Consider the following 27,694-nt stretch of genomic DNA (forward strand, 5'->3'; position numbering starts at 1 on the left):
AGAAGAGACCTGTGGTTTCTTAAGTTTCAGTGAGCCAACCTGCCTCATTCCCTCGGTGCGGGAATGATGCAGTTATCAGAAAGGTCCGGGCGTATGTTTATCAAATGCTCCTCTAAAGTCATTTTTACATGTCGTTTATTTTTAAACCAATTCTGGTATATGTAAAAATTGAGGTAACAATACATTATGTTTTGTACTTTTTTATTTTCATTTTTTTTATATTTATTGATTTGAGAGACAGAGACACACAGAGAGAGAAATACCAGTGTGTTGTTCCACTTATGCATGCATTCACGGGTTGATTCTTGTGTGTGCCCTGACCGGGGACCGAGCTGGCAACCTTGTGTATTGGGACAACGCTTCAGCCAACAGAGCTGCCTGGCCAGGACCGTGTTTTGTGCTTTTTAGTAATGAGTGAAGAGTAACAAAGTGAAGACAACCTAGAGTTGTTTATTTTCTTTGGAGGAAATAAATATTGAGACAAAACAGTAAGAACCGCCAAGGATTTGGGGGTGATGTGAGCATGGCGTGTTGCTATAGGGGGAAGAACCCCAAGCCATTTACTATTCTATCAGTACTTTGAAAGTGAAGAGCAGTTGCTCCTCAGCATAATTCAGTTTTGAGTTTTAGGTTAAAAGCGTTGCATTCCTGGGAAGATACTGCAGTGCATTCTCAGTACAATGCAAATAAGTGTGTGGTGTGGGTTCTCTGATGTGGTTGAGAATTGGTATTGCATAGCTTTGAAAGAAATGCTTTAAAGATAAAAGAAGGAAGAGCAGAACTATGGAAAGAGGGAATACTTTATGCCATCTGAATTCTGTTAGTGGTTAAGAACAGCAAGGGCTATCCAGTCATCCCTGGTTCCATTTCCAGCTTTGTCATCAACTCTGACCTTGGGCAAGTTATTTAACTTATTTATGCCTTTGTATCCTCTTCTCTAACATTAGTGTAATACCTATCTGATAGTCTAGTTGTAAGGGTGAAATGATATAATGCATGTACCACTTCATACAGTGCCTAGCATTTAAGTTCTTAGAAAGTAAGAGTTGAAGTATTTGGTAGTTGTTATTTTTGTGGTATTTCAGCTCAAAGGCTTCCAGAATATTTTACTAATAGACTTGAAGCTTGATTAAGCCAGTAAGTGTTACAGTAATACAAACGTTCATTTGGAGACGTACCCCTTCATTCTTAAGTCATTTCTCTGTTCCTTTATGTAGCTCCTCCCTCTTGTCCTAAGTGAAAATTGGTTTTTCCCTCTATGGAGGCCTCACCATTCCCACTTCTCCTGATTCACCTGGGAAGTATTTATACATAATCTCTGTCCATCTGCACTGTCCACTGTAGGACTCAGTCCCACTTTGCTGGACGACCTCAGTACCCAGGTCATACCTTTTCTCCATCCTCTGCCATCCTCCTTACTAGTTGTGGCGTGTGAGGTGATGATCTGTTCGTTATTCTTCAGCCTGCCAGATTTTTTCTCTATCTCTCCTCCCCAGCTGTCTTTTTGCCTTGCCTTGTACTTTATCATCACTGCTCTCCTTCTAAGATCTTACCACCCTCCTCTATTTCCAAAGTCCTGAACTGCTGCCCCTCCCACTCTGACCTGTGGAGGTGGATCATTGCCTTGAGCTGTTCTCCCTTGGAGACTGCCGATTCCCTGCCCAGTCCTGCCCCAAAGACCTGCTCCTTCAGTGCCCCCTTCGTGGCCTTCTGAACCGTGTGCTCGGTCTACTACGGGAGTCACTACGTGCCTTTCCCTTTTTGCAATCCAATGGTGGAACATTTTGGCAGGAGTTTCCAGGACCATACTGATCTGGCCCACTATAAATTGTGATTCTGATTTCATTTTGGGCTTTTATTGTGGCACGACAGTAATTTCTTATCAATTCTTTAGTATATTTCTTCAATGACTAATAAATACTTTTCCTTCCCCCTGTGCATCTGTCCAGTCATAACTCACCCTCTCTTCCTCTTGGGACGTGATCTCCCCTCTTATTTTCCTAAGATTATTAATGTTTTTTGCTGTTGTGCATGTACTTTCATTGTGCCTGGGAGATTGATGAACAAAATGTTGTACTCCTTTTATTTTTTTATAAAATACTTAAGTTTTGTTATTGTGTCTCTGAGGTCTGAGCCCTTAAGTAACCAGGTACCTGTTACCTGTGTCCCAGCTTAAGAAGGTGGCTATCTTTGAAATAGATGAAGTTTCTTTACTTGTACGTATATATATTTGGTCATTCAGGGATTGGTACTCATTGAGTACAGTGCCCTATGTCGGGCAGGTAGTAAAGAAAATTAGAAGGAAAGAGAAGAAAACACACAGCCCACCCTTCCTTTCTCTGAATTGATAATGGGAGAGATGAACCTACTTCATTATTATGCACTTGGTTCTAACCAAGAGGTCGGTTACCTTAAAGGTACCCTGCCCTTTCTTGGGTGCAGGGTAGAGCAAGTTGCTGCTTGTTGGGTGGATGGCTGTCTTTTCCTTCTGACTCCAGGGCTGTGATAGCTGTTGTTACACACATGAGTGACAGAGACACAGCAGCCACCTACACAGAATCTTTACATTCGTGCTAAAGACTTAGAGAGGGTCTAAGGGCAGAAAACTAGTAGGAGATACCACATCGCCTGGAACAGTGGCCCCGGAGAGGCCTCTGTGGGGTGTGTTGAGAGGGAGAGCAGAGCTGGGCTTGGGAGGGAGAGGTGCCCTTTGATGAGGCGGTGTCAAAGGCCCTCTCAGGGATGTGAGCTGGGGCCTGGGCTGGAGCAGCCCGAGACCTGGCCTCACCTCACTGAGAGATGGAGGAGATGGGGCATTTCTCTAGAGGAAAATGTAAATATAAACCATTGCAGAAGTTTATGGCTGTAATTACCTCCCCCCCAGTGTTTTGGTTGAATTCTATTTAAAAATAGAACTTGGATGGGATCTATATAGGTCAGGCAGTTTCTTCCCTTTGTAGATCTAGAGGTCATGAGGGTACATGTTGGAAAGATTTCTATCCTGCAGGTGCCCTTGGGTGTCTTCACTTTGGGGAGCTTCCCAAAGACCTAGTGCCGGTGCCTTGTACGTGTGCTGTCGGCATTTTAATCTGTTGCTGGAGAGAATTCATCAGAGAAGTCCTACTTCCTGCAGGAGCCCAGGAGGACAGCTTGTGGACGCGCACAGTCTGGGGCAGTAGCTGAGGGACCGTGGCTCGTGGTCTATGAAAACCCGGCCTGGGAAGGCCTTCTCCCAGCTCCTAGTCCGTTAGGAAACCCCGACCGAGAAGGGAACCTAAGGGAACCTTGAGTGTCTGCGTCTTGACACTCTCCCAGTCCTGCGTAATTTATTTTAAAAAACAGACTGTATTCAGGCAGGCCCAGTGCCAATTTTGCTTAGTGTAGCACTAGAGGCAAATGAAGTTTTCTTCTTTATTTTTATTTAAAAATATAAAAAAGATTGCCGTTACAGACTGAGGCGTGATAGCACTAGAAACAATAAGAGGAAAGCATCAGTGCATTTTTACAAGGAAGAATGCTTTCCAACCTCTCCACGTAGGAGCATTTCCTAACTTGAATATGCTTTTACATGTCATTTGCAGTCACATAACATAGGGAATGTTTTAACTACCAAATTCCAGTTTGGGATTAATAAAACATTACTTGCATTGTGTTAACAAGTGCATAAATATAAATGGTTTTAAGGTGCATATTAAGCTTTATTGGGCAAAGAGATATTTTGTCTCTGTTAATGTTTTACTCAAGTAACAGTAAATCTTTTAAGTCCACCACAACATGAAGTCATTGCTCAGTGAGTGGTACCTTATAAATGTATTCTTTAGAAGTGATTTATGCATCCGACTTTTATGGCGCTGAATTTCAAAATCTAATAAAGACGTCATTTTAGGGAAATGTCATGCTGACCTGTGTCGAGGGAGAGGTAAACTTTTCTGGTATGGTTAACTTCGTACCAGCTTTTCTTTAGGGTTACAGATATAGTTGCAAACTTACACGTCGCATGTACTCAATAAGTGTTAGGTAAGTGAGCAAATATTTAACTTATTACTCGAGCCATATATTAATGATTCTCCTGAAATTCTGCATTTTTAGCCCCAGTAACTGGAAGTTTATTTCTTGTGTGTGTGTTACGGATCCTTCCTGTCAGGCTGCCCACAGAGAACCTTAGGGTGTCCAGGACATTGCCTCAAGGTCATCACAAACTATTTGTGTTTACATTAAAAATTCATATCAGAGCATTGGCAATATATGGCAGTTTTAATATGTTGGCATCTCCTACACATTGACTTATCAGGGAAGATTATGTCTTTATTTTACTTTAAATGAAGTACTGTTTTCAGAGATGATTTCCTTAAATCCATCTGCACTGAAAAAACGTAACTAATCTGACATTTTGTAAAGGTTTCATTGAATTATATTCTTGTCTTATGCTGTGCAAGGAGATGTATACATTTTCAACTCAGATTAGCTTTAGGATGTGTTAAGGTAAAAAAAATAACAGTACATATTTTATGATCAATATATTTTAATTAGCCAGTTTTTAAATGAGCTTGTCCATCTGTAAATTGTTGATAGGATATGCCCAAGTGTAAAAAAATATGATTTTGAGCTTAGACAAGTAGAAGAAAGAATTTTGAATACCGCATATCTGTGTAAAGCTCATCTCCGAGAATAGGCTGGTTTGTAGATGACCCCGTTTACCGACACATTGACATGGCCCACAGGCAAGTAAGGGACAGGCTTGAATACACTTTTGAGTTCATAGTTTATTTTTCTTCCTAGTTAAATTAATTTTGTTTTATTATTTATTAACCACAGTGAGTTAATTTAGATTCTAAAGTAAATATACTGCTATTTTAGGAGAGCTTAACAGTTTTCAGTTTTCAGGTGACAAGTTTATCTATCAATACTTGCTTAATGTATATGGACACCTGATTCAGGGTTAAACATTTTTTTTTTTAAAGTTTAACGTGGCAGATAATTACTTTTGTGGCTGATAGAGGGTTTTTTTTAATTTTATTTTTTATTTGCTTGAAGGAAGGAGAATGGTGAAGTATGTTTTCAAGGGCTTTGTCTATTTTTCTAGTCCTATGGTTGTTAATTAACTACTCTAAAACTTCTCTAACATATAAAATAGCAATATAAGAACTTAAGGTGTACTTTTTCCCTCTTAAGATTAATCATTTCAAAAGAGTTCATTTGATGAGCACAAAAATGCTCCTGTGAATTTCCAATAAATGATTATTCTTTGATTCTGACGTAGTTTCCTGAATGGCTTCATTTTAAGTCAACTTTTAATCACCTGCCTTCTAAACTAGGAAAAAAGAAACATTTGCCTTGACTTGGTTTTCTTTTGCCTTGCCACCACACTGTAGAAGCCTCCTGATGTATTTTTGTTTCAAGAATGCAAAATTAATTTTAATATCAGTTTAAGCAAATGTTAATTAGCAGGGAAGCAGCCCTGCTGTTTAAGGGGGGAAAAACCTTACTGTGTTAAAAATGCTTCATTATGGTTCATCTGCCTGCTCATGTTTTTCTTCTTGTATGGGTAAACAGAAGGTGACTGTTGGACCCTGCCTACCCTGAGGCTCCTGTCTTTTAGTTCTTGGAAATTATATTTTTCATTTGAAAACTTTTTATTTCTTTTTTAAAGATTTTATTTGTTTATTTGTTTAGAGGGGGAGAGAGGGAGAAGGAGAAATACACCAATCCGTTGCCTCTCCCTTGCTTCCAACTGGGGACCTGGCCTGCAACCAGGTGTGTGCCCTGATTGGGAATGGGACCGGCGACCTTTCAGCTCACAGGCTGGCACTCTGTCCACTGAGCCCACACCAGCCAGGCCTGAACATTTTTCCCATCCCATTTTCTTTGATCTTTTTCTCTAGAACCCCAGTTTGTTGGATGTTGGACTTATGGATTTCCTCTTTCTTTTTTTTATGTCTCCCCTGGTTCTCTTTGCTTTTTTGATTCTGCTTTTGTGGAGATTTCGTTGAGCTTATCTTTAATTTTTCTATTGAATTCTAAGTTCATATTTTAATTTTTCCATTTTAAATATGCTATCATATTTTAGGATATTTTAGGGTTTTCATCTTATTTATACTTAGCAATATTTCTAAATATTTTAGAAATAGTTCTAAATATTTTAGAACTATTTAGAAGTTATGCTAATCATATTCTAGAAATATTGAATTCATACTTTAGATATGCTATCATATTTTAGGATATTTTAGGGTTTTTATCTTATTTATACTGCTTTCTCTTGAGTTCCTTCTTTTTTGTATTGGAGACTTTCCTCCAAAGCCTGGTGGTTCTTTTATATTTAAGAGAGTACTAAAAGGCTGAATAGAAGATATGTTTGTGTGTGTTTGGGGGGCAGGTAATGTGTGTGTTGGGGGGGGTGCTCATTAATTGAAGACTTAACTATGGGAAGATCAGGCAGTGAGCTTTTTTCATTGGGCGATCCTCAAATGCCACTATTAGTTGGTCTTTTCTCTAGAGAATAACTTTTCAGCCTCTTGCCTGGGGATGAAGGTGGGGTGCTAGATCATATAAACCTGGCTGCTGACATTCTAGGAGTGAATTTTTGTCTTTAGCTCCGTCATATAAAGAGCTGGAATGACAGCGTAAGTCCCATCCTTACCCCAAGCAAAACGCTGGACAGGCAGATTTTCATGAGCTCATCAAAGAACCAAGGTCACAGAATGAAGAGCCGTCTCAATCTGGAAGGAGACAGGGGCCTTCACTGAGACCAGCACGTAAGCATTTGCTTACCAGAATTTGCTAGATGCTTGTAGGAAAATTAAACTAGAATTTTGATGAATTGCTGCAACCTGAGGCTATTGAGAATACGAAGTTTCTGGGGCCTGAAATGAGGGTTCTTACACTTTTGCAAACTTCTACAGACTTTGAATCAATACCACCCCTTTCAGCCCTGCCTCTGACCTCAACTTCTATAGAACCTAGTACCTCTATCCTGCCCTTTAGGTATTTCTCAACATGAGAAAGCAAATGGGAATTTACTTCTCAGCAGTATTGCCTTCTGCAGTTGAATCTCTCATCTTAACTGGAAGTCTTCATCACAAAATACTGTTAACTGGAAAATAGCTTGTTACAAAAATAATATACAGTATACAGACAGGAAAAAAGTATGATTTGCATACATTTAAGTCAAGTATTGTGGATGATGTTTTGTTTCTTTGTATTTTCTAATTTTTTATAACATTGCAAATAAAAATGTTAAAAAGCGTTCTTGGAAAATGGTAATATGCACCTGTAATTATTCACTAGTAATTAAAAGATTCTCTTTTCAGTTAGTTTTCTGCTAACTGATTCTCATCTAGATGTTTAGGATAATAAAACACTAGCATTCCACTGAAACTTGCCCTTTGGGTATATACAGTCATGGCTGCAGTAGTTCTTTATGGCAGGAATCCAGTGGCTGCCTTAAAGCTCGCTGTTGGACCCCCGAGTGGGGCTTCCTGCACTTACTCTCTTCTCCCAGGTGAGGAGTTTGTGGTGTTCCCAGGCGGTTTAATTCCTAGGAATCCTGAGCTGCTGTATGCCAGTGGTGCTCAACCTTGGTTGTACCTGAGAGCTTTAAAAACTCCCGGTTCCTAGGTTGCACCCCAGACCAATGAAATGAGAAACCCTGTGGGGGGTACCCAGGCAACTATAGTTTTAAAACTCTCCAAAGGAGTTCATTGTGCAGCTAACATTGAGACCAGTGCTGTAAAGGAAACTGTTACATGTTTTCATTCCCAAGTCGCCCTCTGGATCTTCAGGGCCAACCTGGGAAAAGAACCTCTGTACTCACTCTAATCTCAGTACCACCTCGTGGGATTCTGCAGCCACTTCATGACCTTTGACTAACAGGCCGTGTTCATGTTTATGTTTATATGCCTTGATGTGACAGATCCTAAGCACTAAGAGGAAAGGCAGCTTTTTTCTTGTGTTTATCATTGTATCCCAGGCGTCTGCAACAGCGCCTGTCCTAGTAGGTTATCAAAAATTAATGAACTCATTCTGTGTTCACCACCCAAAGTCAGGTTTCCTTTCGTCGACATGTATCTGACCCCTTTACATCCAGTGCAGTGTACAGATGGCGGGTTATTGAATTGTACACTTGAAACCGATATAGTCTCGTTGACCAGTGTCGCCACAAAAAATTTAATATAATAAAAAAGACACAATATTTTTTATGTGTAAATTTTTAAAAAATTAATGAATTTAGCCCCTCCCTCCCTCCTTCCTTCCTTCCTCCCTTCCTTCCTCCCTTCCTCCATTCCTCCCTTCCTCCCTTCCTTCTTAACTGACTAGGGGCTCAGACTGTTAAATGGTCAAAACATCATTCCACATCCCTTGATTTTTCCGAATTCTTATTGGCCCCAAGTACCTGGCTGGGCCTGGCAGGCACAAGTTGAATGCCCGGTGTTTGCCCGGGGCTGTGATGGCTGTGATGAGACCCACACCTCAGACATTGTGCCAAGAGAGAATTGAGGCTGGGAGGCTCAGGCCTGTGGAGAAATAACGCGTAGCTCACTACAAAAAGTGAAAATTACTGTGAACTAGATTCATTTGTCCATTTAACAAGTGTGTCTTGGCTATTTTATCTTCTAGTTGCTGTTCCGAATGCAGGAGGCCCTGATGTGAATTTAACTAATTTCTTGATTTTGTTAAATAATTTTAAAATACAAAAACTTTAGGGCCCAATTTCATTCTCCACAATCAGGTTTCGGGCCAGAGCCCAAACGATAGATTTCTAGGTATTATAATAGATGAGGAAATCCATATTACACTTGAAGTGTATAATAACCTGATGACGAAAACCATAGATAGTTATTTTTATGATTTTCCTTATTTTACAAAAGAAGAAACATTTTTAATGCACCTTGAGTAACTGGCCCAAGCTCATAGTCAGTAGTCGTGAGCAGCTCAGCTGGGACTCGGGTCCAGTTCCTGTGACTTCAGATTGTGTCAGGAAGAAGCCTTACTATTTCCCTTGTTACGTAACGGCTGGTTCGGTCTGCTTTTGTACTTAGGGCAGGGGAGTTAAAAACCGCTGAAAAATTTAGTCACAATAAATCAGTTTCAGTGCCTTTAACATTTGTTTTGAAATTACCAGGTAGTTATCACTGTTAGCCCTACGGGATTTGTTTTGTTTTTGGTTCCTGTGTGTATATGTCTGTGGGCGTTCAATGAGTTAGCGTTACTTTATAGAAAGACTTGGGGGTTTGAAGGCGCCCTGAGATGAGCTGGCGGACCACCGATGTCGTAAGGCAAGGGTTTTCAGTCTCCAGTGTTCAGATAACCTTGGGGTAATTTTCACTGGTCTCTGTTAATAGGAATTACACTTATAACTTCTTAATTCCTAATACATGAGTAAAATATAGTAATCAAGAGATGGCCCAATGACAGCATGCTTATATCTTGTACAAAGAACTTAGGTTTTTTGAGAAAAGTAACTTATCTCTTGTAATTTCTATTGTAGCCGTTGTTTTCACATCCTTATTGTCTTTCCTGTAGGTATCACTTATCAGAATATTCAATTTTGGACTCGAAATAGGGATGCTTCTAGTTCAGGGGTACTCCAAGGGGATTATATTTCTTTAAGATCTGTATTTTTAAAAATATAGACAGCTTTTTTGGTTTACCTCTGGACATACTTACGTGTAAATTATGTGTAGTCAACCAGAGGGAGGGCCCACGGCAGCTTACATTGTTACCGGCAATTAGAGGACAGGCGTTGAGGCCCAGGTTTGCCGTTTACTGTTCGTGTAAACTTGAGCAAGTTACTCAGTTTCCAAAACTTTTTTCTCATCGTGAAAGTTAGGATAGTACTATTTATCTTCCCATTTTCCTGGGTTCTAATAGAATCAAATGAGATATGTGAAAACACATTCTTAACTGCCAAGAGTTATACAAATATTGGATATCATGGTTTTTTCATCTACTGTGATGATAACATTATTTTCCTCATTCCTGAGCCTTAACGTATATTTTGCCCTTGTTATACTACACTTATAAAGTTACCTTTTAAGTTCAGACTTTGTATAAAGACAGAAAAGCTCATTTGTTTTCATCTTAGCTCCAACATCCACCAGAACCTCTTTCTTTTCCTCTGTGAGAAGGTTGCTTCTGGCTCATCATGTACTGTTCTTGTATATTTATTTATGAGTTCTATTTTGAGTTTTTCTACTTTAACTGATACTATATCTTTTTAAAAAATAATTTTTTTCTTTTGTAACATTAACATTTGGTAGTTTGAACCACTATCATAACTTCAGTGTTTTTTGGGGGGGGTGGTATTTTTTCTATTTTCAAACACATGCATTTTAGTACCAATATCAAGATCCGTCAAATCAGTATTTTATTTAATCTCCATAATAATTTAGGGAATGTTGTCATCTTTACTATATTTAGTTTTTCCAGCGTGGAGCCAGTCGTGTCTCTCCACTTACTCCTCTTTCTCTAGCTCTGCCATCAGACTTGGTGTCCTCTGGGCGCCGGCCCCTGATGTTCGGGGTTGATGAGAACCCGCGTGCCACACTCTTCGTGCCGCACGCATCGTGCTGTACGCACTGTACGTGTCAGCACGGTAAGTGGGGTCTCTTCCAGGGCATTTTCTAGCCGTGGCCCATGGTACTTAGGCTTGTAGTAGTTTCAAATGGGTTTTTATTTTGCAACTTTGCTGAAGTAACTTGTTAACATTTGTTTTTTTTTTTTTAAATGATTTTGAGTTATACAGGGTGGGGCAAAAGTAGGTTTACAGTTGTTCATATGGCAAATAATAGAATAATTAATAAATAATGTGAGAATAAACTTTCGCATACTCACATCTGTAAACCTACTTTTGCCCCACCCTGTATAATCATTTAACTTTATAACGTAATGATATGGAATGATTTCATACATAAAACATATTTTTTTCATTCCTTCCTGTGTTTATACTTTTTAACTATTTTCCTTTCTCACCCATACTTACCCATTCAGGGAACTAACTACCCTTGCTTTCCCAAGAACTAGGAAATGCGGGAATCAGAATGCCCTGTGAAAGTTGCAGCTGGTACATAAATGCATAAAGATATCAACACATGATATTTCTGGGGGGATGAAATGGATCCCAGGTGAACAATATTAAACCTGTTTAAATGTGTTCCTATATCTGAAGAAAAAATGTATCAAACCAAAACTAGGGAAAGAATGAGGAATGTTACAGAGTTAAATTTTGGCAGTGACTATTCCAGCTAATATTATCCAAAATAAAGGACGTGTTAGCCAGTGAGTTTTGAATACTCGGGAAGTGGACGTGGGTGCAGGAGGGTGTAGGTGTGTCTTCAGGTACTCTTGGTGCCCCGTCGTCCTGCCGACAACGGTGCTCCAGGGTGAGATGACCGTGTCAGGCTTTACTAAGATGCAGTTCCTCTGATTCCCCTTCAGATTCCTTGCTCATCCGGCAGCCCACGTGAGTCTTCCCTTAGAGCAGGGGCGTCAGACTCATTTCACCGGCGGCCACATCAGCCTCCTGATTGCCTTCAAAGGCCGAATGTAATTTCAACTCCTTAATGGTTAAGGAGTAGTTACATCTATACTACAGTCCTAAAATTACTTTGGCCTTTTGAAGGCAACCTCGAGGCTGATGTGACCCCCCCCCCATGAAAATGAGTTTGACACCCCCGCCTCAGAGAATGTAATGATCTTAGGAGCCTGTGACTATGATTTACAAATTAATAGACTGGCATTATGGGGAAAGGATGCACTTACCATATGAACTTAGACTATTTCAGTACCTAGTTAATTTCCCCTAATAAATTAATGAGCATTCTAGTTGTACATCACCTACCCTTGGGTGATGGCTCTGCAGTCGGTGCGCAAACACAATTGAGTCCCTGCACCCAGAGGGCTCACTGGGAACACAGACCGCACTCCCGAGGCACCTCGGAGAGGCCGGCAGCCTGGCTGTGGTGTTTGCCCCCCCACGGGACCCAGGGAGAGTGTTAGGTTTCCGTGAGCGCTCGCTGCGGTAGTGAGATGATTCTCACCACTTCCCCTCTTCGTGTAGCAAATCGTACTGTTTTCCTCACGTCCCGCTGTGCAGTCCAAGTATGAATTATGTTTGCTCACAGGGGAATCTTATTTTAATGTGGTCTTGTATTTTATTTACTAAGACTTTTATTTAGTTATTAGAGCCATGCTCATAAAACATCATTGTGAATATCTTGTCTGTTTATGGGAAATAAAAGTATAATGCTTTATGAAGTAGATCGAAAAGCATAACCTTTCTTATCTATGTAGGAAGTTTAGAGAAATTCTACAACAAGCTAATAGGCATCTTTTAAAACAGTAATTTTTAAAATAACATTTCTTTTCAGTATTGTCAATTGTCCATTCACATTTGTTATTTCTTGATACCTCTCTTTTTATCCTTTTAATTTTGAATTTTATTTATTCACATTTAATTACTAAATTTATTAGCATATAGCTAAAATTTAATGCTGTAATTTAAAAAAAAGCTGCTAATAATCTTGATTTAATAATATGAATTATTCTCTTTTGTGCTAATGGCAGGTGCTTAGCTTGTTTGTTATGTTTTTCCTGCTTTTAGTTCTGTTTTTTGGCCTTTTGTAATTGTAGTTTGATATTGCTTCTTTGCTCTTTTTCTTAACTCCTTTAGATAATATTTTTAATTGTTTTAATTATTTTTCCTTAGGAATCTAGACAGCTGGAAACTCTTTGTTAAGAGGCCTGATTTTCCTTAAGACGGCTGCCCGCCTTTTCAGTCCTGTTAGTTGAAATACCCTCCTTACGGGTGTATGTAGCTGGCCCTGCCTGCAGTTGTGAGGAGATCGTTAGCCTTTTAACCTTCATACTCAGATGGTTTCATTATCTGTAACTCTGTGAGTAGTGACGATCGGAAGACAAACAGGAAGACACTAGTGTGGGGTCTGGGACTGGAAGAGAACAGCCATTACCTGTTGAGATTTTGTGCCAGCTGAGAGAACACAGCCAGGAAGTCAGTTGCCAAATGAAGGGTCCATGAGGTGCAACACTGAATTCAAAGTCAAGGGGCTGTGCGTAGGCCAGGCAGAGGAGGGTGTGGCTTCCAACACGACCAGCTGTGGTGCCACTCATTCAGCACGGTCAGCAGGGACCAAACAAGACACTGATCCTGCACAGGCAGGCCAGGACTTGCTAATGAAGCAACAGGCAGGTATCGTTCCAGGGATATGGGCCAGGCCCATTGCGTGCATACAGCAGCGGACACGTGGCTCAGGTATTACCAGGCGACCAAGGATAACAGTGACAATGATGGTGGCCGTGTTAGTGGCCACCCTTTATACTTGTTGCTTCTGATACAACAGTTTTATTACTCTTTGCGTTTTACAGTTGAGGAAACAGAGGCTCGTCCAGGTTTTAAATAAGTTACCCAGCCAGGCCGGCACACAGCACGTAAGCAGCAGTGGAGCCGTGACGCTCACTGGTCTGCGTGAACCCAAGGCCTTTCACCCACACCACATTGCCTGGGATCTAAAAGTGCGGGTGCTTTTTCACGTGATTCAGACATCAGCGTGGCAGCACTATAGCTGCTGAACCTAGGACTGAGGTGGTATTTTTTACAGGTCTGGCTTTTCCATACTTTGTGTTAGCAAGAACTGCTAGGTATGTACTGGCAGGTAGAACGAGGCAGGGTCTCCCAGATACCTGTCACTGAGATGATTATAACGAAATGCTCCTCAGCTAGAAGAGATCCTTTTGTATGTTTGTGGAACAGAGTGAAGGCTGAGGTAGGCTGTCTTCCCAGGCTGTGGATCAGAGGGCTCTCCTGTGGTGGTTCTACTGCCTGGTCCACTTAGTGGACATTTGGTCCTGTCCAAGATCTTGTTCTTCTGCAAAAGGAAACCCTAACCCATCTACCTAACCCCATCTGCTAACCACCTAGGCTAACTGAGACAAGAAGGGTTATTATTGGCAATACAGTCACAACACAATGGTTGCACCAATAAAACATGATAGTATTTTTGATGTATTGATCTTGTAAACCAAAAGTAAAAATAAACATTATGGGCTGTTTGAACCAGGGGACATTTTCTTAGCAAGGATGTTTCAGAAAGGACCAAATATCAAGGACCATGTGGTGTGGACCAATTATACACATGGACATTTGGGACAGGGCCAGCGTCCTGCAAAGCCCCGGTCTGTATGAGGAGCCTGTAGGCCCCTGATGTCCCATGTAGTGAGTAGTAAGCTGTACTCCGTGCAGGCAGCCACCCAGAATGGGGGAAGGACTTTGTTTATACTGCATGTATTTTTAGCTCACCCTCTTAGAATTTCTACTGTTTATTTTTATGATAGTCATAATGTATTAGTTCATCAGTTTATGTGTATAGCTCTTAAGTAAATACTTACAGACATATTGATGAGTTCAAACATTGTTTTACTGAGGATATGACTTTCAGTGTTTGGAGGTTGGTACTCTAGGGCAGCAGACTGCAAACCTGGCTGGGCAGTTCAATCTCCTGGTGAGGTGTTTTTTAAAAAAAGTTCAGATTTCCTTGGCCTACCCACACTTATGACTGAATTATAATCTCCAGTGGTAGGGCCCAGGAATGTGATTTTTAACAAGTGCCAGAATTTGAACCACTGCTCTGGGGTGGTATGGTCCCTAAAACCTATCTTACCACCTATAGTTGCTGGAAAAATCTTGGTGCCAATTGTAGCAAATAGACTATTGAAAACCTGTAGTGCTTTGAAGACCGTTTATGAATTGGGTTACTTGTTTATTGTTATCTCCTGTTGAAAAGCAAGCTCCACGTGGGTGGGTCATTATCTAGCTTGTTCACCACTTGTTCCTAGAATAGAGCTTGACACATAGAAGTGCTCAGTAAATATTTGTTGAATGAATGAATGATGAAACCCTTTCCCACTGTGTTTACGTAATACTTGTCCCTTCTTTCCTCAGGTACTAAAGAAATAATTGGTTTCAGCTGTGCTGCTATAAATTTGAACAATCTGATAAAGTCCTTATTATTCCCCTCAGCTGACTATAATTTTTTAATGTTCAAAAATTATGTTAAGTCTCATGTTTTATTATATTTTTAATACCATCAAAGAAAGTAGTGGAAGTTGGAAGGTGATGTAGAAGACTGCTTTTATGTCATTTCTCGTTTTAGGCCCGTGTGTCTTTAAGGAAAGGGCTAAGCTACAATTTGGTCATTCTCCAGGTCCAAGAGGAAATGGACTGTAGCAGTTGTGCCTTTGTAGAGCAGATGTTTTGGTTGGAAAGGCTATCAACCATCTGACTCATAATAAATCCTCAATTCCAGTAAATTCCCAGTTTTCAATTACAGTAGGTAGGATGCAGGAAAACAATGCCTTCAGTGACGGGATCTTTGAACTCACTTCACATATTACCACTGTTCCCAGTGCGTCGCTGTGTGCGAGAGGATGAAGTGCTAGGGGCGGTTAGAGCAGTTCCAGGAATAGTCCAGTCAGTTGGTGTTTTTAAGAGAGACCAGTTGGAGGTAAACCGAAGCCACTGACCTCCCTGACATAGCACTAAGGACAAGAAACATAACAACATTGAGTTTTCCTCTGTGTTCCTGTGTTAAAGTGACTTCTAAAGGACGTTCATTTGACTACTCTAGAAACAAGCCTACAGTTTGGTTTTGTTTTATTGGGAGAGTTTTCTTTTCTCTTTTCCATAAAACTTTTAAAGTAATGATGTGATTCCATATGTGATATCTTGAGTTTTAGAATATTTGTTTTATGGGAAAATTTACTCAATACCTACAAGCTTCTCAAAATTCTACCAAGACCTTGCATCCAGTGTTCCAGATAGGTAAATCAGAATTGCAGAAATGATATTACGCATAACATATTTTGTATTATGAGCTTGATTGAGGGAATTCGTTACTGACTTAGTGAAGTGGTATTTCATGAGTTATTCTCCTCCCTCTGCCTTTGTCTCGCAGTGGGTTTCTCCTGAACTATCACTGAAGTTAGAACAATACTGTTATCTTCACAGATAATTGAACAACTGAAGATTCCATAGCTTCTTTAGGAAGCTGCTGTCCCATTTCTTTTAGTCAGGGGCCTGACTCTGATTTCTGAGAGCCTCTTAGGTGATCTCTTTGACCAAACAAAACATTAAAAGTTTGGGAGTGAGCAGCTCACTTGTGCAGAACTCCTAACATTTCTTGGGTTGGTCTTTGGCTTGCTTATCCAACATCAGATATTCAGAAGTAATACTACTTTATTTCTGTGTCATTTGTTCTATTTTGAGCTTCATAAAGGATTGTTACATACTCAGTAAACTCATTTCACACAGTACCTCTTCTGAGTCACATTTGTAGTTCTTCAGAACTGTTGTAGCATCTCTCCAGCCATGAAAACGGGTGTGAGAGAGTCATGGCAGGAGGTAAGAGACAGGAGACTGTGACCACAGCAAGAAGGGGAGAAGGCAGAGGTAGTTCGTTCTCTAAGGACAGGTCTCGTTCACTGTCTGTCGCCCCCCACACTGCACAGCATGCCGCCTTGTACCTGGCAAGCTGTTGGATAGCAGTGGGGAAAGCATGGGTCATGAGTTCCAGTGTGGCCTGTAGCTGTCCACTGGGTGCGCTGGCCCTGGGGTTTCCAAGGTGGTGCAGGCCAAGGTCAGTCCCCACCTGTGTTTTTCCCAGGGCCACCCTGCCTGAGTTATAAAGCAATATGAGATGGCTGCTACTTGTGCTGGTCTTGGAGATTCCCAGGAGAAGCCAAGCTGTGAATCTAGGTTGGCTGCTGCTAGTGCTGGGTCTGGGGCGCAGTGAGACCAGCTGTTGCTGGTTTGGTAGGCTTTAGGAAGTTGTGAAGCCTGAGCCACGACCAGCCACTCACATGGAAAAGGAGTTTGGGAGGCCCCATAACTGGGTGGGGCAGCATATCTGGGGATTTCCAAGGCGAGTCAAACAGTGTTCGCCAGGTTGATGGAGTCTCAAATGTGGCACCAGCTTGCCGGCTCTGTGGGGGCAGGGTTTAGGAAAGGGACAGTGACCTCTGCTCACCTTGATGCCAGACACTTCAGTCTCTCCCCTTATGCCACTGGTGCCTTTCAAGCTGCCACCCTGGTGCTGGAGCTCAGAGGCAGTGAGTCTGAGTAGGTGAGCCTGTGTGGGGGCTCCAGCACTTTCTTCCAGTGACTCAATCCCTGCTGGTTTTTCCACTTAGAAGTTGTGCGGACTTATATTCTTGGCCCTGGAACTCTCGGCTGGGGCTCCTTGCTCCTAATATATCCCTTCTGAATTTTTATCCACCGTACGTGTGTCAGGGACCAGCCCATTCTGCATCTGCACCCCCTCTTACCCATCTGGATGGATGTAGTTTCTTTAATTCTGTAGTTGTCAGACTTCCATTCATCTCGGTTTCTGATGGTTCTGAGTGATGGTTTTTCTATACTTTAGTTGTAATTTCAATGTGGTAGTGTTAAGAGGTGAGCCATGCCTGCCTATGCCACCATCTTGACTGGAAGTTCTTGTTTATTTTTTCCTACTTAACTGTGAAAGTTTTGAGGGCTTGTGTCTCTAGTGCCTCGAGGTGGTGCCTAACTCACAGTGGGACATTTACACGTTTGTAGAATCAGTGAACGATTGAATCCTGAGGTCAGCCCCCCAGAGTATCCGCAGTAGGTAAGGAGAATGGAAGTAACTGAAGACAGAAGAAAATTAAAACATCTGCAACACATGTTGCCCGGGCTGCATAGGCAGCATGGGTCCAGCTATGATTTATCTGGGCAAAAGCCCATTTTAGTTTTTTGAGACATTGGGAAGGTTTTTTTGCTGTTGTATTATTTTTTAACATGGTTTGTTTTTTAACATAGTTCGTGCAACCTGCTTTGGATTGTTATACAGGTTTTCTTGTATACTTACGAACATTTGATTCCATAATAGACCCAAGAAACTCAAGAATCTGAAGGGCTCAACCTAGTTTGCTATCTTAATTATGTTTTTCATGCTTATTTAGTGTAAACTTTTTCAATAAGTTGAATTCACATTCCAATGTGAACTAGAAATGTTAAGCTGTTAATAGCTTCTCTGGAGGATTACAGTTTGCTAGGAGGCTTCAATACTTTCATCATCATTAATGCATCGTGAAATGTCACAGGTTCTGATCATAAGCGCAAAACTGCAAATGTTCGTCAATTGGTCTATCTTAAACTTCTCATTAGTTTAGAAATTAAAGAACTATTCACTAACCTAAGTCAATGATAAAGTCTAACTCAATTTATAGTTCTAAATCTGGTCGTCAGCAGTTCTATACTTAGTAAAGTTCTAAATAACAAAGCCACCCACTCAATAGTTATGCTAAGTCCAACATTTATAATTTTTCATTTTTTGGAGCTTTTAATACAATATGTTCTTTCTCATATGACTCCTACTCTTCATAACTCCCTCCTCTTTGGATATTACATTTCCTTTTTGATTCACACAGACCTCATTTAGTAAGTGGCAAAGAGTTTTCCAAGCAAATTTGGATGTAGCAGAATGATGTAGTGAAAAAAGGCTTTGATGCGGGAATCAGCAGTCATGGGTTTGGGTTTCAGCCCTGTGACTAATTAGCCATACAAATTAGACAAATCACTTCCCTTATCTCAGTCTTTCCATCTGTAAACTTGTGAAGTATGGGTGTTGGAGTCAATGGTCACAAACTTTATTTTTAATATGCTGGAAACCTTTATACAAATAAAGTCTTTCTCCCACTGCCCAGTATACAAAACAGAATAGTGGCTGCTCTGAGACACAGACTCTTAAGGTACACATGATCCCCAGTTCTCCTCCTCGGAACACAGGCGACAGCTACGGGACCAGATCTGTGAGGGGTCCTTTCTACCTTTAACGGTCTCTGATTTTATTTACCCTCATACATATTACAATTACGGCACATTTTTGCCATTGCCATTGACCCAAACGGGCATAGTCTCAGCTCTCTCCACCTGCCCCACCCCCTACCCCTGGCCTCTCCATAGCATACTGATGTGGCCAGTTGTAAGAATATTTGAGAATACTTTGTTGTACTTTTCAGCTTCTGCCATGATTCATTCCTCCATTTTTGGCATATGCCGTAGACACTTATTTTTAAGTCATAATCTCTAAGATACCTTGTACTCTCTTCACCCAGTGGAATCATCACAGTTCATCTGTGTTCTCCTCCTGTTTAATCACAGGATGGATATCTCAGTCCACTGCTTTTCAGGCTTTGTTTCATCTTTGGATCCATTTGCTTTTCCTTAAGTGCTACTTCTGTAACTTTAAGTGCTTCTCAAACTTTAATGTACATACAGATCACATTAAGTATCCCGCAGGTGAAGCCGCTGCTGGTCTGAGTAGCAAGGCTCCATTCATTCAGGCTCCAGCGGCGTGCTGTTCACAAATGTTATGCCACATTTGCAGTTCTGACCTGGCGTTTGTCTTCTCTCTCTATGCATTTTGAACTGGATAGTCTGAAATATGTAAGAGGTAGAACATTCTTTGCTGGAAAACATCCAAATCTTGGTTTTTAACATCATGGAGGCTGAGAAAGCCAGACCCTCCTTCTCTACCTTTTGCCACTTTGAGAAGTATTGTATTTTCGTCTTGGGATACCTATTACTTCCCTGCTTGCTTTATCTCCTCTCTTGTAAAAGCCTAATGCCAGGAAAGAGTCCGATAAATTCATTCTCAACACAGAAACAGCTGATGAATTTGTCAGCCTTTCCTTGTAGGGCTTTTGACAGGTAATCACATACTGTCTTACAGGGTCTCTTACTGAAGAGAAGAAAATAACTTTCCTCACCTTTATGTGTTTACATCTGCCTTTTCAAGCAAGAGCCTGGTTTTTGCCATTTTTTTCTCATGTGTCTATCAGAGTGTCTTGCCCGTGGCAGGTAAATCATGAATGGGTGTTGACTTAGTGACAGGACATGGTGTGTTGTTTGGAAATTTATTAGAAGTGGCAAAAAATTGCTCTTGCCTTTCTGTAAGTTAGGGTTTGATTTCCTGGCTTTCGAACTTGAGTTTTTCTTTTATTTTGAACCCAAGGGATAATGGAGGGATAAATTTGGGCTCATTCTGCCCACATTTACACTGATTTATACTGGAAATCAGGCTACTAATTACATAGACCTCTGTTGTTTCTATTAGGGAAGTGTGCTTGTGGAACCACTTCCGGATCAGTAGTCCACTGGCAAGCCTACGTGGCCCTTCTTTCATACAAGTATTGTTCATCAGGTATTTATTGGGTGGCTTTTTTAAATCCTCACCTGAGGATATGTTTATTGATTTTAGAGAGGGTGGAAGAGGAGGGAGAAGGAGGGAGGGGAAGGTGGGGGAGAGCGATCGAGAGAGAGAGAGACAGAGAGAGAGACAGAGAGAGAGAGAGGAACATCAGTCGATTGCCTCCCATATGGCCCCCTACTGGGGAGCAAACCCACAACCTTTTGGTGTATAGCATGACACTCCAACCAACTGAGCCACCTGGCCAGGTGCCAGGTGCCTGTTTTTGTGGTAGGCATCATACTGGGCACTGGGAATACAAAAGTGAATTGAACACAGGCATCGCTCTTGAGGAATCTGTCAATCAGTTAAATAAGATCATATGTGTAAATAACTTTAAATCACAAAAGAAACAATGGCATGTCACCATATAAAGGGTGCAACTAAAGACCTGTAGAATTTCAGAGGAGACACCATTACATCAGAGGGTGGGATCAAGGATGTCTTGTGAGAGGACGTGGAGTCTTACTGGGACCTTAAAGAAGGTAGAATTGGGAGTTGTGGCGGTAGGGGAGGCAGGGCCGGAAGAAGGCATTCAGGACTGAGAGGCAGAGTGGACATGATGGAGGGACAGGTTCAGTGTGGGCACCTGCTGCAGTTAGGGTGTGTCAGCTTGGGGGAGGAAATGGGCTTGGAAAGATGCCTTGGAGGGGCTTGAATACCAGGCCACTGCAGACAGCGGAGGGCCTTTGGAGCAGGGAGAAAGATGCAGTATTCACTCTGCTTCGCAGAGCTCATTTTCCACACGGGAACCATCCCTCCAGCCACTTGCAGAGGGATATGGCTCCAAGCCTCTCATTTTTTCTGGTGCTCCTATCTACCTGGTAGGTTCTGCAGATAACATCAAATATGCAAATCAAAAGTCCCAGATTACTTCAAGGAGAGAGTGTCTAGTAGGCTCCAATCTCTGTTTTAACACCTGTGGTTTGTGATTGTCTCCACTTAATGAGGATGTGGTGCCAGGTGGTTGAAAGAACTTGGAAGTAACCAATTGCCTAGTTGTCATGGGCACCAGGAAGTTTGAGCCAAGTGACTTGCTGGTGGGTGGGTGGGTGGGTGTAAAGGTGTTATGAGCTTCTAGGGTGCCTTTCCCTTCTCCCTCACAGACAGAACCCACCTGGGAAGAGTCTCTAAACCCCACAATACAAAGCACCCTGCAGAGGAAAGGTCAAGGTGGAGCTTTACTAGTGGGAAGAATAGCATGGTAATGGGGATGGTGTCAGACCGAGTCCTGGAAGAGTGAGAGAAGTGAGGCTGACATTTACTGAGTGCTTCCTTCATGCCTCTTTCTGTGCTCAGCACTGTCACGTACACTTGCCAAAGCTGTGCAAGCCTGTTGCTTTCCATAAGGCCCACATTTAGCATATCATATGGAAAAACCAAAAACATGTAAACTCTTTGCAAAAAAAAATCACTTCCACAGCTAGGAGATACCATTTTTATACAGTTTTTAAGTTGCATTACAAACTTGCAAAACATTTCATGTACTCATATGGCATACTGCTGTGGAATTTTCTGCTTTTGGCATTGGCACCTCTACTAACTTTTCGTTCACTGGGTGAGGTTTGCAGGGGGCTCTAGAGCACAGAGAGTGCAAGGTGTTCGTCCAAGACCCGGGCCGGTGCTGTTGCTGTGCTGTTTCAGGCTCACGTGGATGGGAAGCAGCAAGTCCAGGGAAATAGCCCAGCTGCAGCCAGAGCCTGGAGCTGCAGGCAGATGACTCTAGCAAAGGTTGTTGCTTCTGCCATCTTTACCCTAACAACCCTTTCTAGGTTCTGATTAGGGCCTGACATTGTGTAGTGTGTAACAAGTATTCAAATAACCCAGGGATGAAAGTCTCCCTTTATCATGGAATTCTGCAGATTTGGGTTTTCATCTATACTAGTTTAATAATTTACAAGAGAAAATGTTGGTTATAAGTGAAGGAAAACCACTTCAAACCATCTTAAGCATATGGGCAGTTTATTAGCTTTCCAGAGCCAGGAGAAGGTTGAATCGCCAAACCACAGTAGAAGCAGGGCGCAGCTGGCCCAGGAACCACGGGCACTAAGGGCGTGAATGGTGCCAGGACTCTGCTCTCGTCTCTGCTTCTGTCAGCATGTCGGCTTTATTCTCGCACAGCACAGCCTGGCCCCTTCCATGTGTGGGAAGCGTGACTGCCGACGGTTTCTTTTGCCTCTGCAGAGGGACTGGCTTTACTAGACTTTTGAGTTCACAAATCTTGAAGGAAAAAAAAACCCCAGCCTCTCCCTGGACCCAAAGCTGTTCCCAGGGGGTAGGAACAGGCAGCTCGGTCAGGAGCTCTAAGGACTGGGCCCTAGTGGTGGGGACTGAAGGAGAAAGGCACTCCCCAGAAGAGAGGGGGGCAGGCAAGCAGTAGCACAGTGACCACTGTATCAGCTGCCACTTCAGAGCTGTAATTTTCTGTCCCTTACAAAGGGCTATGTAAAACGTTCATGTGAAAGCTTTAGCTGCCTTTTCTTTCAGTTTTGGAGACATACTGGAGATGTGGTAAATGGTGTTCATATTTTTTCTGAATGGGCTGACGTAAAACTCACGATAGTTTTAATTTGTTTTGTTAGGCTATTGGATAAAAGTCTGGCGCAAGGCTTACATTGGTAGGTGTGCATAGAATCACAACCCAGAGACGTCTGCCGATGTGGTTCGGTATGATTTGTGAAGCAGCCGCAAAGGTGGATGCTTACTTGCTTACTTAAGTCAGCTTCTCATTGGATTCATGAAGAACACAGTGTCAGGGCAACAGAGAAACCTCACACTCCACACTCTTTCCCTAAAAGCTCTGGTGAGTTTTCAGAGAAGGTGGCGGAAGCGAGAAACCATTGTTTGCTTCCAGTGAGGACCCTGGCCGTACTGCCAAGGCTCCCCTTCTGCACCCCGTCTTCCGCCCACTGGAGAAAAGGCTCCATTTCACACACCTTTAGAGTAGTGTCGTGACTATTCAAAGAATGTTGGTGGTTCTGCAGGCTCTGTCCGATCGGCACAAGAACTGAGGGGACAGTATTTGACCAGTGAAACCTTGATCCCCATTATTTAAAAAGAGCCAGGATTTTTCCTCCCAAAGTTTATTTGCACAACATGTGTTTCAATTTAACTTTATAAACAGAAGCTATAACCAGCATATTAGGGTAAGGACAGCTTCACAAGCAGATTCCTGCATCAGCGAGAGCAGTGAAGTGGTCTTTCTTTATGAAAATAATAAGGTATAAATTTTTTAAAAACCCTAACACCATGCTATATCATGACATCTAGTAGTAATGGGCTCAAGATGTTACTTCTGGAAAACATGGGTAGGTGACAAAGGCTCGATCCCGGTGTCCTGGACTCACCCCAGCTATTTCAGGCACACTGCAGTTATCCTTTCCTGACCTGACAATCAGCTCTTCTTATGTCACTGAGCGTAGTTAGTTAATCACAGAACATGCCTAACCATATATGGTTGGAGGAGGGTTGATTTACGGCTCAGAGCTCCACAGTCCTCACCAGTGTTCTTTGAGAAGCCATCTTCTTCCCTCAGCTGAGTCGCTATTGAGATGTCAAAGGAATGCATTTTATTGGCACAGTGGCCTTGGTAGCTTCTAGTTTATATATGCTTAAGAATTTGAATTTCTTGCTCCATAGTTTCTAAAAGTAAACTAAAACACATAAAGCATGCACTTCTCAGTTTGTTTTGAATACTCATTATGTGTCTGGTGCAGGTAGGAGAGTCTATTTTGAGTAAAAAGGGAATAAGAAATGGTTTCTTAGGTTGCTTGTGGTGTTTTGGAGCACACAGGATTTAGACACTACATGGAGAACAAGTAAATATATGGTAACCCTTTGCTGTCTTTCTGGCACTGTGGCTTTCCAAGTTTTTTAAACCTTTCTCTGAGCGTTGTGATACTGAGTCTCTTCTATGTGCCGGTTTAGCATGCATGATTAAGAGTCCAGGTTCTCAGTCAGTATACCTGGGTTCAAAACTCATCTTCCCATTAATCTCTTTCAGCCTCAGTTTCTTCAACCCCGAGTGTATAATAATAGTACCTGCCTTCTAAGGTTGTTACGATGCCTGTATGAGATAATGCGTTTCAGCACAAGGCAAAGTGACTGTCGAGTAAACGCTGTTATCGTGTCAACTGTTGTTACCACACATAGGAGGAAGTAAAAGATCTCTACCCTGCCCTCAAGAAATCTGCCGTCTATTTGCAATATAAAGTATATGAGGTCTGTCCAGAAAGTACACAACCCTGCAGTATGAAAAATAGAGACATTTACTGAAGAAGCTACAAGATACAAGAAACATTGTACATTGGACAGTGATGCCTGGTACCCTTCAAGCACAGCAGCTTGGGACCTCACACATTTCTCTCAATCGCCAGCAGCTGCCTATAGTATTTTCCTGAATCTCACTGACAGTCTGAAATTTCTTTGCTTTCAAAGGTGATTTTAGTTTTGGGAAAAACCAGAAGTCACAGAGCACCAAGACTGAGCTGTAGGGGTCTGAGTCACCTGGTTGATTTAATGTTTCACAAAATAATTGTACAAGACGTGATGCATGAGCAGGCACGTTGTTGTGATGAAGCTGCCAATCACCAGTTGCCCATAGCTGCAGCCTTCTGAATCATCTGAATAGTGGAGGAATGTTCAAGCCTAACACAATCATTTGACACAGACTTATTTTTCTACTTGCTCAGTCATTTTGAATGTGACAGCCACATAGTACACATGCTCATTCAACGGCATCTACCACTGCCACTGACTAGTACAGTGAAGTCGTCATTGGTCACACATGGTCACACATGCACATTCTAGTCCACTCTCCTTGGCTGCCAGGTTACATCATTGTCGTGCAAACCATTCTTGTTATATTAACAATGGCTGGAATTTTCCCGGACAGACCTCATATACTGCATAAGCAGCTTGGGGAATTCATGAAGCAACGCGGTGAAACTACCAAGGGCAGACATGGATCTCATAGGCATATAGGCATCTTAATAGAACAAGTGAATTTGCAATCACAGTTAAAGAAATTAAAACCACAGCCAATTAAGAAAAGGAGAGAGCAAGCTTCTTGATGAGGGGAATGGAAAGTATAAATGCATTTAGTCAAGATCTAGTAAAATACATGGGGAGTGACCCAACTTGTCTGGACCAGGCAAAGAGAATCTTTTTACTCCCATTCCCATTCGGGGAAACCGAATCAGAAGTAACTCTCTTACATGGTATCTTCATACGAGATACCAAAATATCAAATGGATTTTTAGCAAGAACTCAGTATGTGGTAGAGATAGGCTGTTCCCAGGCCCTCAGGAACCTGCCCAGGGCTGCAACTACCTGCTGCGTGGACAGGAGGAGGCTGTGGGCTGGGAGCCACAGCATCAGGCAAAAGAGCCAGACGGGCCCATTTACTGCTTTTCTTCAGCTGTTTGGCTCAACTTCCTCACTCTTGCATTTGCCTTACTTTCTGACGATGCTGCTTTCCCTAGCAGTTACAAGTTTCCCGGCCCTTTAACGAAGAGGAAATGACCTGATTTCCAGAATAACTGGGTTATTATCGGGCAGATACTCCGTAACAGTGAGAACAAGGGCTTATTTTACATACATCATTTTCCTTTTTCTTCAGTATTTCTTCAGCTTATATTTAATTCCACTCCTAGAATATTTATTGACATGTCTTTTTTAAAATTTATGTTTATTTATTGATTTTTTTGAGAGAGAGAAACATCAGTTTGTTTTTCCACTTATTTATGCATTCATTGGTTGATTCTTGGATGTGCCCTGACTGGGGATTGAACCCACATGTTGGTGTATTGGGCAATGCTCTAACCAACTGAGCTACCCAGCCAGGTCTTTCACTGATATGTCTTAATGCCAGTAGAATTCAAACCCATATTTTGATTGGGGCTGCTTGTGTTGATACGTGACACAGTGAGTCAAGGATTTTTTTCCTTAAATCTTAAATCTCCTGCCTTAAGTAGTGAGAGGCTGCTGCTGAGTCACCATAAGGCTGTCTTGGACCACCGTCTTTAAACTTCCATTCCTTCCTCACTCCTCATCCCCTTTCCTTGCTTTATTTTTTTCCTCCATAACATTTGTAACATACTGTATATACTTTACTTACTTTTGTTAAATGCATGAATTGAGGTAGCACCATGAGAGTGTTGTTCTCTTAAAAGAATCTTGACTTTGAAAAATGTAAGTTTAAGTAGTTTGATGATGAATCTAGGTTATCAAAATCCTGGGCCTGCGTAAGTACAAACCACACTTAGCACAAGTTTAAAAAAAAATGCTGTTTTGGAGATTATAATTCGCCTACAGCTTTTGAAAAACTCAGAGCCCGTATATAATGAGGTGCTTGCCAGAGTAGTTTTTTGTCGCCCCGGGAGTCATGATTAATCCTGGGTCTCATTTAATGCCATTTCAAATGTAACTCAAAATGGTTCTTTCTTGATTTTTGACATATGATAGCTTCTTTATAATTTTTATGTCTGTAAACTGGTTTTGCTGGTAATGGTTATAGCTTTGTTGTAGGCCTTTTTTGAATTGAGAAATACAGTGGTCTTTGTACAGTCTTCCTATGTGACTTGTGGTTTGTAATATTTATTGTTCAGCTAATGTCTATCAGCATTTGGTTAATTGGTAATTTGTACCTATATTGGCACTCAACATACAAGGTCTTGTTTAATGGCTGTTGTCTTCACTTGGAAAATTAACGTATCAGAGGGTACAGCATAACGAGCAACTGGACCGTGTTCACTTTCATTTCCAAAGCTAGTTGTTGGAGGGTCTTCTGCACCCTTTTGACATTTAAAAGAGCTCCATTTGAGAATAGTTATATAAATAAACCATTATGACCTAAGCGAAATGGTAAATCTTGTTAGTACGTGTATCCTTTGCTTTTATGTGGTTCAGATTTGAAGTTGCTTTAATGAAACCTTAGTTACATATTGAAGGAACTAGAAAGATAAATATTGGGAATTTCTCTAACTGAAAGACTTTAGTTAATTCCCATCATTTATTCAATTCTAATAGTCACTCCTGCATTAATTCATTTTATTTCAGTTTGCCATGTATGTACAATGTCCCAGGTGCTGGGGATGCAAAAAGGAATAGTAAAAGCTCCCAGACTGCAGGGAACTTACCATCAAGTTATCATTCACTATAGGCCATGGGAATTCCTTTCTGATATAGTCACATGCTGAGCCAAATCCACTGTTAAATCTTAGCAATAAATCGTGGCCATTATTGCCTCACTGTGTGTATGCCAGATAAAGGTGGTGGGCAGTACACTTTTTTAGCTTCAGTAGATCCGCCACCTTTTCCTCCATTTTAGCCCACTGCAGTTCCAAATGGTGCAGGAAGAAAGCCCTGAAAATGTACAATTGTACATTTTTAAATGTCCCCTACTACACTGTAAC

The 27,694-nt window shown here is 41.5% G+C and overlaps 1 protein-coding gene and 1 long non-coding RNA gene across 4 annotated transcripts in view; one reads left to right on the forward strand and one right to left on the reverse strand.

Annotated features, from left to right (window-relative positions):
- Positions 1-27,694, forward strand: part of BABAM2 (BRISC and BRCA1 A complex member 2) — a 329,882-nt gene that overhangs the window by 133,411 nt on the left and 168,777 nt on the right. The window lies entirely within an intron of this gene.
- LOC118501044 lies at positions 15,601-27,538 on the reverse strand. Its single transcript, XR_004903610.1, has 4 exons — positions 26,861-27,538; positions 21,820-21,822; positions 17,952-17,959; positions 15,601-15,610 (listed from the first exon to the last, which is right to left on the reverse strand). It is a non-coding gene; the product is annotated as an uncharacterized LOC118501044 (long non-coding RNA).

Source organism: Phyllostomus discolor, chromosome 6, assembly GCF_004126475.2.
Source record: "Phyllostomus discolor isolate MPI-MPIP mPhyDis1 chromosome 6, mPhyDis1.pri.v3, whole genome shotgun sequence".
In the NCBI taxonomy this organism is placed as follows: domain Eukaryota; kingdom Metazoa; phylum Chordata; class Mammalia; order Chiroptera; family Phyllostomidae; genus Phyllostomus; species Phyllostomus discolor.